At 36.6% G+C, this 8,730-nt stretch overlaps 1 pseudogene; it reads left to right on the top strand.

Annotated features, from left to right (window-relative positions):
* The first annotated feature begins 765 nt into the window (after positions 1-765).
* LOC137226798 (zinc finger protein 148 pseudogene) lies at positions 766-2,136 on the top strand (annotated as a pseudogene).
* The last annotated feature ends 6,594 nt before the right edge of the window (positions 2,137-8,730 follow it).

Here is an 8,730-nt window from a genome sequence, read left to right as displayed (position 1 = left end):
TAAATTATTGACCCATCTGTCTAATCATTACTTCCACCTACAACATTGATGAAATTCTTGCTATGTGCCTAGTGAGTGTTACTTCTCGGAGTCACAAACATGAGTAAAAAGAATACTTAAGCTCAAGTAATCTAAAGTCTAGTTACTATCTCCTTTCACGCTGTCTTACAGTATTTCCAATATTTCATTTCACACTTTCATTATTTGTGTTATTCATATTTAGTTGTTAGATCATGGGCTTTCATGAGACCAACCTGAACTTGCGTCCTGGTTCCCAACTTCTTCTTTAGTTCAAGTGCAAAGTTTTTATTATTGTTTTTAATTTTAAAAGTAAAATCCATAACTTCCTTAATCTACTAAGAAAGCATTACAGTAATATATAAACTTTAAAATGATATATAAAAAAGAGAAGGTTATGTATTTTCTCATTTGTGAATATTGATGTAAAAAACTTTACAAATACTAGTAAATCAGTTCAAATTACAATAATAATTAATTAATTCCTAGGGCATATTACCCCAAGAACATGTGGATTATTGAGTTTTAAGGTATCATCTAATGTACTGCATTACACTAATGAATTAAAGAAACAAAAACAACTTGTAATTTTATTGGTAGATGAAGGAAAATACTTGATAAACAAACGGCTAACATATATTAACGGGGAAGAAGAGGAGAAGGGCGCAGGGGTGGGAGCTGTTGATGAAGCTACCACAGCAAAAGTTCTCCCCCCTCTCCCCTTCCCCTCCTCTTAAGGCCCCTAGAAAGGTTGAAGCTGCCACCGCCTGCAGTCGGTGACCTCGGCACCCACCAGCAGATAGAGGGAGGAATCAACAGCTTGGAAATTCGGCCAAGTGATCTGGCAGGATGGGCATTTGCCTGACCTATTTTGTAGAAGAACTGGATGGCATATGTGACTGAGGTGGTATTGAGGGCCTCTGAAGCCTATGAAAGGTAGAAACTCAACCATGATTTCTTTTTCAACTCTACAGCATTCCCTTCCTTGAAGTCTTCATTTTTACATTAGTCTCAGGCAGTTATACTTAAGCATGAACGTTGACGACAAACTGGAAGGATTATTTAAATGTGGCAGCATAGTTGAAATGCAGTCTTCCAGGGCAATGATTGTAATGGGTGGAGTGTCTGGCCAGTCTACCATGTCTGGAGAGCTGCAGGAGTCAGTGCTTCAAGATTGGAGTATGCCTCACCAGGAGATGCTTGCTGCAGATGAAGTGTTAACAAGAAAGTGAAATGAGACAACAGGATATGATATCACATGATGAACTCATGGTCCATGAGAAGACAGTGAAAAATGATGAAGAGCAGATCGAAACACATGAAAGACTTCCTCAAGGTCTACAGTGTGCACTTAATGTCCCTATAAGTGTAAAGCAGGAAATTACTTTTACTGATGTATCTGAGCAACTGATGAGAGACAAAAAACAAATCAGAGAGCCAGGACTTACAGAAAAAGAAGAAATGGAAACAATGTTCTCCTGCAAAAATCCTTACAATAAATGAAGATGGATCACTTGGTTGGAAACCCCCTAAATCTCATGTTTGTGAGCACTGCAATGCTGCCTTTAGAATCAACTATCACTTACAGAGATATGTCTTCATTCATACAGGTGAAAAACCATTTCAATGTGATGAATGTGGGATGAGATTCATTCAAAAATATTATATGGAAAGGCATGAGAGAACTCATAGCGGAGAAAAACCTTACCAGTGTGAATACTGTTTACAGGTGATGAGACAAACCATGCTTCTGCCACATCAACACAGGACTTTTTGGATCAAGTGACTTCTCAGAAGAAAGCTGAGGCTCAGCCTGTCCACCAAGCTTACCAAATGAGCTCTTTTCCGTGCTCCATATCATGGATCCAGAGCTGGAATGCTCCTCAGTTTAGCACTGCCAATGGACAGGTGAACCTTCGGGGACCAGGGACAAGTGCTGAACTTCCAGAATATTCCTTGGTAAATGTAAATGATAATAGAGCTTGGATGACATCCTCACCTGATGCCACAACTGGCCAGACTTTTGGCTTAAAAAAATGTGTAAATAATACTGGCACTTCAGAACAGATTAATCAAGAGTGCGGTTACTCTGTAAAATGGAGTGCTATATGGATTTAAGAGCAATGTGTTAAAACAAGGTAAGCTGATATGAATAGCAACATAATCCAATAACTGCATTTTGTTTGGTTAGTCAGCATTCTTTGAACTGCCTTACATGTTGTCACCTTTATAGAAGCAATGCATTATTTGTTTTAGATCAGAAACTTGTTATTCCACCTACACCAAACTTAAAAGGAAAAAAAAAAGACTTTCGCACAATTGTTTCCTAACTGATAACACTGTACATTCTTAGGAGATTAGTAATTGTGTGAAATTTACTCATACTGTTGCTAAGTTTTTCAGCATAGTCATGGCACGTCAGCAGGGAATCTGAGTATACTTTATAGACAGAGTGAACTTAAAAGTTAAAATGTCAAGAGATTATGGCTTCAATAAATTAGTGTGTCTTATGGGGGAAAAAAGGAAACCACCTTTTAAAAAGAATGATATGCCATAGACCCTTGATTTTCATTTTGCATTATACTGACATGTTTTTTTTTGAGAAAAAAGTAATAAAAATCTGACAGTCTAAGAAAAAAAACATATATTGAGTATTTACTGTGAAGCAGGTAATGTTCTAACTTTACATTTATCGATTCAATTAATCTCACCACAATCTGGTGTAATAAATACAATTGCTATTCCATCTACAGAAGAGGAAATTGAGGCACAAGAAATTTAGATAACTTTCCCAAAGTCTCATACACATAAATAGCTGAGTATGGTGTGAACTTAGAGACTTTAGTTCTAGCCAAGAAAAAAAAACTTCTTTAACATGGTAAAATGTATCTACCAGAAATCCACAGGATTCATTTTAACGTACTGGAAGAACTTCCTTTGAAGTCAGGAATGAGGAAGGATATATGCAATAATCATTATTTTTTAACATTGTGTTAAGGATTGTAGCCAATGGATTAAAGGAAAAAAATATACATATATTTTGAGAAAAAAGAAACACATTGATTATTTAAAGACAGCATGTTATCTAATTAGAAAATCTTTATGAATCAACTGATAATTTCTAGAATAAGCACACAGAAATAAAATTATTATACAATAATAGTAACCTTACCAAAAGGTCAAAAATATTTACTAAAAATAACTACAAAATTTAACAGTAATGTATAAATGTCCATAAAATGATTTTGTACGTCATTTTTATATGAATATACTGAATATTGTGAATATGCTGACTGATATAAAATTACTTGATAAATTCAAGATAGTACAACTTTGGGCAGAAATTAACTAACTAATTATAACCAGAAATATAAATGTACAAAAATAGCTAAATTTTTTTTTAATAAGAAAAAAATGGGAAGTGGCTATCCATACCTATTATGCATATACAGACATATATATGTCTGAATGTATGTACACACACACAAAGTTATGGATATAAGGATTATATATAGTTATGGTACAAAAATAAATACATCTGTGGAACACAGAATTCTGAAAAGGACTTCATTTTGGGGTATCTGAAAGATGACAGGTATCTTTTTTAAAAGTCATTTAAATATAGTAAGAATGGAGACGACTTTTAAGTATAACAGAAAAACCAAAAAGTCAAAATAGAACAAAATGATGGATTTGTGTATGGCAGAGACATCTGTATTGCAAAATATACTGTGATCAAAGTTAATTGACAAATGATACACTATAAAGATATCAATAATCTCTTTTATAAAGAATAGTTCACTACTCAACATATAAAGAAAAAAGTGTTTTTTCACACATGCATCTTAACTAAATAAGAAAATGACCATTTCAAAAAAAAAGTAGGCAAAGATTATGAACAATATACAAAGAAAAAATGAAAACATGTGAAAGAATGTTACTATCATTAATAATTAAATAAAATCAAATTAATATAACAACAAAAACATTAACCTATAAAACTACAATGGTTAGAGAGAGCAATCAATACCATGAGAACCTGACAAAAATATTGGTGAGAAAGTAATCTAGCCCAATTGCTTTGTAAGTTAATTTTGCACTATCTATAAATATTTAAGTATGCTGTCTTTTGTTTCAACAATTCCAATGCTAGAGATTTATCTTATGTAAAAGGTAAGCAACCAACATGTTCGTTACAGCATTATTTATAATAGTTCCCCTACCCTAGAAAAGTTGTAAAAAATATGTAAAGATATTTAAAAATTATTGTTTAATTAATGGAATACTCTCCAATGCAATTATGTAGTATCACATGTTAGCACAGAATGCACTTTTAAGTCTTAAATAGCAATTCACATAACAGTCTGTATAGATTGATACTATTTTTGCCAACACAAAGTCTGATTTTCTGCTTATGTGTATACGTACACATGTTTGTATGTATTTAATGTTTGTTCATTAAAGTATACACACCAAATATTTATTGTGGTTAGTGCTGGGGAGTGGGATTTGCGGCAATGATGGATAAATACTTTTATTTACCTTTATAACATTTTCCACTGTGAATTATTTTATTTACAATTAGCATGAATCATTTTTTCATGAACAATTCCAATCTGCAAAAATATAAAAAATAAAAAACAGTACAAATGATAAGTTGTTTGAATTTATGATTGAAAAAATCTATGTAAATTGTCCTGATTATCCTCTCATTTAGTAAAATATAACTGAAAAACACTATTCATAGATCAAAAACGTGTCAACCTATTAAATTTTAAAATTGGTGTATTACTATTAGATTATCTTTTTAATTGAAAAATTCTTCTCTACTTCAGGGTGAAATTCCAACATGGCTATTCTTTTCCCTTCACCTGTTTCCTTTTTCTATATTTATAAAGTTCAAGCAAGGTAGAAATGTTGAAAAGGAAGACTTTAAGACATTTCATTTTCAGATTTGACTATCAATCATCAGAGCAGCATATTTCATAGGAGCTATAATTCCCTACAGCATTTGGTTCAAGCTAAAGGGCCCTTTCTATTTCTGGTAATATTAAAATGCAGACTACCTGCCTAGTTTAAACCAGACTTACCTATGTGAAGTTACACCTTGACAGCCTGCTTTCAATATTTCCCCCCTCACCATTGGCTAAAAATCAAACTGCCAAGGAGTACTTCTCATTGTACTCTGACACACAACATGTTGATTTTTCTGCTTCACTACCAAATGAAAATGAAATGACCCACAGGGTTTCCCAGTCCAAACAGCATTCTGTCATTCCTGACACTAGAAATTCTGTCTTCCTGTTGCAAAGTACTGTAGGGATATTCTGTGTGAGCTCTTGAAGCATACGAAATGGTCTGAAATCCTTGTTTTAAGATTTGGTTGGCTCAAAAAATCATTTATAAGCTAAGGAACTTTAAATAATTCCATATTTTCAAATTTTAAAGATCTGGGAAAGGAGAAGTGATAGCATTCCAGTTATCCAGTTATCTGTAGTTATTCCATGTAATTTAAGGAAAAACGTTCAAGGCAATAAAAATTCCAGCTGACAATTTACCTTCTTCTCTTACTGAAAGATTAATTGGATCCCTTGGCAAAGGATCGTAAGAGTTTATATTTTTCCATTTCACCTACTTAGAAAATATTTGAATACTACATTTTTATGCTTTGAGATACTTCACCTTTTGAAATCACTTATTTGGTATCCAGTTAAGATATTAGAAAACGTTGTCTTTAAGTAAGAAGAATGAACATACAACTAGAAAATGACTATCATTTATGAAGTCCTTCCTGTATGGCAGACAGCACTTTAATTGCTTTAAAAATGTTATCTGGGGGCTTCCCTAGTGGTGCAGTGGTTGAGAGTCCGCCTGCTGATGCAGGGGACACGGGTTCGTGCCCCGGTCCAGGAAGATCCCACGTGCCGTGGAGTGGCTGCGCCGGTGAGCCATGGCCAGTGAGCCTGCGCATCCGGAGCCTGTGCTCCGCAACGGGAGAGGCCACAACAGTGAGAGGCCCGCGTACCGCAAAAAAAGAAAATGTTATCTGAGGCTTTCTTAATTTAAGTCTCAAAACATCTCTCTATGTCTTAGGAGCTTTTCCAAATTTGAGGTACAGAGAGATTCAGTGACATACCTCGAATCATACATCTTAAGTAGTGAAAGCAGAATGTGAACTCAAGCATTATGAGAGCCCAAAACTCTATTTTTATTTATTTATTATTTTTTTTTTGCGGTACGCGGGCCTCTCACTGTTGTGGCCTCTCCCGTTGCGGAGCACAGGCTCCAGATGCGCAGGCTCAGCGGCCATGGCTCACGGGCCCAGCCGCTCCACAGTATGTGGGATCTTCGCGGACCGGGGCACGAACCCGTGTCCCCTGCATCGGCAGGCGGACTCTCAACCACTGCGCCAACAGGGAAGCCCGAGCCCAACACTCTTAATGTGAAAGTACACATACAAACGGCTGTCACTGGAATTCTGGAAGGGAAGTCTCCGGTGGGAAGGAACACAAAAAAGCTTCCTCGGAAGTGAAGACACCTGGAGACACCTGCAAAAGTGTGGGATTTCACTGGGGTCCTGAAAGGATCTTCAGATAGCTGTACAGTGGCCCAAGTGACTTCTACCCCAACATAATGTCCCATAAGTATTGGGGTTTATAAGAATAATATGTTGAAGTTATAGCAACAGAAGTTTGAACAAACTCACTATTTACTACATAAGTGAAATACGTAGTAAGATGTCAGGACTTCCTTTTATCATCTTTTACATGCTGAATTATCATTACAATAACCAATTGCACAATTCACATTGCTTTCTTTAATTCACTGACAAAATACACCACAAAGAAAAACTGCATGGCAGTTGGTAATTCTACATCTGAAAGACCTGTAATTTTCTTGGATAAAATACTTGGGGAATTCTCATGGTCTGAAGTACAAAAGCTTAGCATTATCCCTTATATTTTTTAACTACTTTAAAATGATCTACCTACAACCAACAGCTGGTTCCCAATGTGCCTGCCAGTTTCAATGAAAACTCTCATCAACAGCCTGCCGTGCCTTGTAAGCCTATTGCTTTTATATTCAAATCTACTGCAAAAAAAAAAGTCATTTTAAAGCTCATGGCTATAATGGGTATGTTTCGTAAATATTCTGGGAGATTTATGATCATCCTAGCACCCAATCCTTTCTCTGCTTTCTGTAAGGAATTCCTCTCTTATATCTTTAAATCAGTTAAATTATCTTATATCTTCTCTCCTACCATTGTACTCCCATTCTTTCCAATTTCCTGCTTCCACCTCTAACAAATATACGTCCTGCTCTTTTTCTCTTTTTGCTTATTTCCAACTCTTTGCTTTCACTGCAAATGTAATATGGTTTTCATTCATACCACTAAATTCAAATTACATTCAAAAGTTCATAAATTATCTCCTACTTGCAAATTTAATGGTAAGTTTTGAAAGCTGTAAGCAGAATATAGTTTTACTGATTATTAAGTTTTTGAACAATACCTTCCTTGGCTTCCAGGAAACTGCACTATTTTTACTGTCCTCCTACATCTCTGATAATTTTCATTACTTTCTTTTGTTGGCTCCCCTTTCTTCTGCTATTCGTTGAATGTTACTTATGTCTAAATTTCCTTTATTTCTTGAGGTTTTCTCTTCCACGCCATGGTTTCAATTCATACCTATATGTCAATGCCTACCAAAGACCTTTATAGATTAAATGTCTTCCCAGAATTCCAGACTCATATTTCCCCATACATCTCATTTGGATATTAAACAAGCACCTTAATTTAGCATACCTCAAATTAAAATCTACCATCAAATCTCTATTACCTTCATCGCTCATGCCTTCCTTCAAAAGTCTGTGGCTCTGCCTGCTTTGTCTATTTCAGTCAGGGGTTTTACTATTCATCCAGCCACTCAGCTAGAAATTATAAAGTCAGGTTTGATTTTACATTCTCAACACTCTTCCCCACCAATTATGCTCCCAGTCAGTCTAACTGTTTTGACTCTGCTACTTCTGAAAAACATCTTTATTTTCCTATTGATATTTTATTTCCTACAACTAAACTGAAACAATAATTTCCTAAAGGTTGGAGGAGAAGATGGCGGAAGAGTAGGACGCGGAGATCACCTTCCTCCCCACAGATACACCAGAAATACAACTACATGTGGAACAACTCCTACAGAACACCCACTGAACGCTGGCAGAAGACCTCAGACCTCCCAAAAGGCAAGAAACTCCCCCACGTATCTGGGTAGGGCAAAAGAGAAAAGAAAAAACAGAGACAAAAGAATAGGGACGGGCCCTGCACCAGTGGGAGGGAGCTGTGAAGGAGAAAAGGTTTCCACACACTAGGAAGCCCCTTCGCGGGTGAAGACTGCGGGTGGTGGAGGGGAGAAGCTTCGGAGCCGCGGAGGAGAGCGCAGCAACAGGGGTGCAGAGGGAAAAGCAGAGAGATTCCCGCACAGCGGGTCGGTGCTGACCAGCACTCACCAGCCAGAGAGGCTTGTCTGCTCACCCACTAGGGTGGGCGGGGCTGGGAGCTGAGGCTCAGGCTTCGGTCGGATCCCAGGGAGAGGGCTGGTATTGGCTGCGTGAACACAGCCTAAAGGGGTTACTGCACCACAGCTAGCCAGGAGAGAGGACGAGAAAAGGTCTGGAGCTGCCGAAGAGGCAAGAGACTTTTTCTTGCCTCTTTGTTTC

Source organism: Pseudorca crassidens, chromosome 6 (assembly GCF_039906515.1).
Source record: "Pseudorca crassidens isolate mPseCra1 chromosome 6, mPseCra1.hap1, whole genome shotgun sequence".
In the NCBI taxonomy this organism is placed as follows: Eukaryota; Metazoa; Chordata; class Mammalia; order Artiodactyla; family Delphinidae; genus Pseudorca; species Pseudorca crassidens.
The sequence above is the reverse complement of the archived record's forward strand: the minus strand, read 5'-3'. Positions and strand labels throughout refer to the sequence as shown.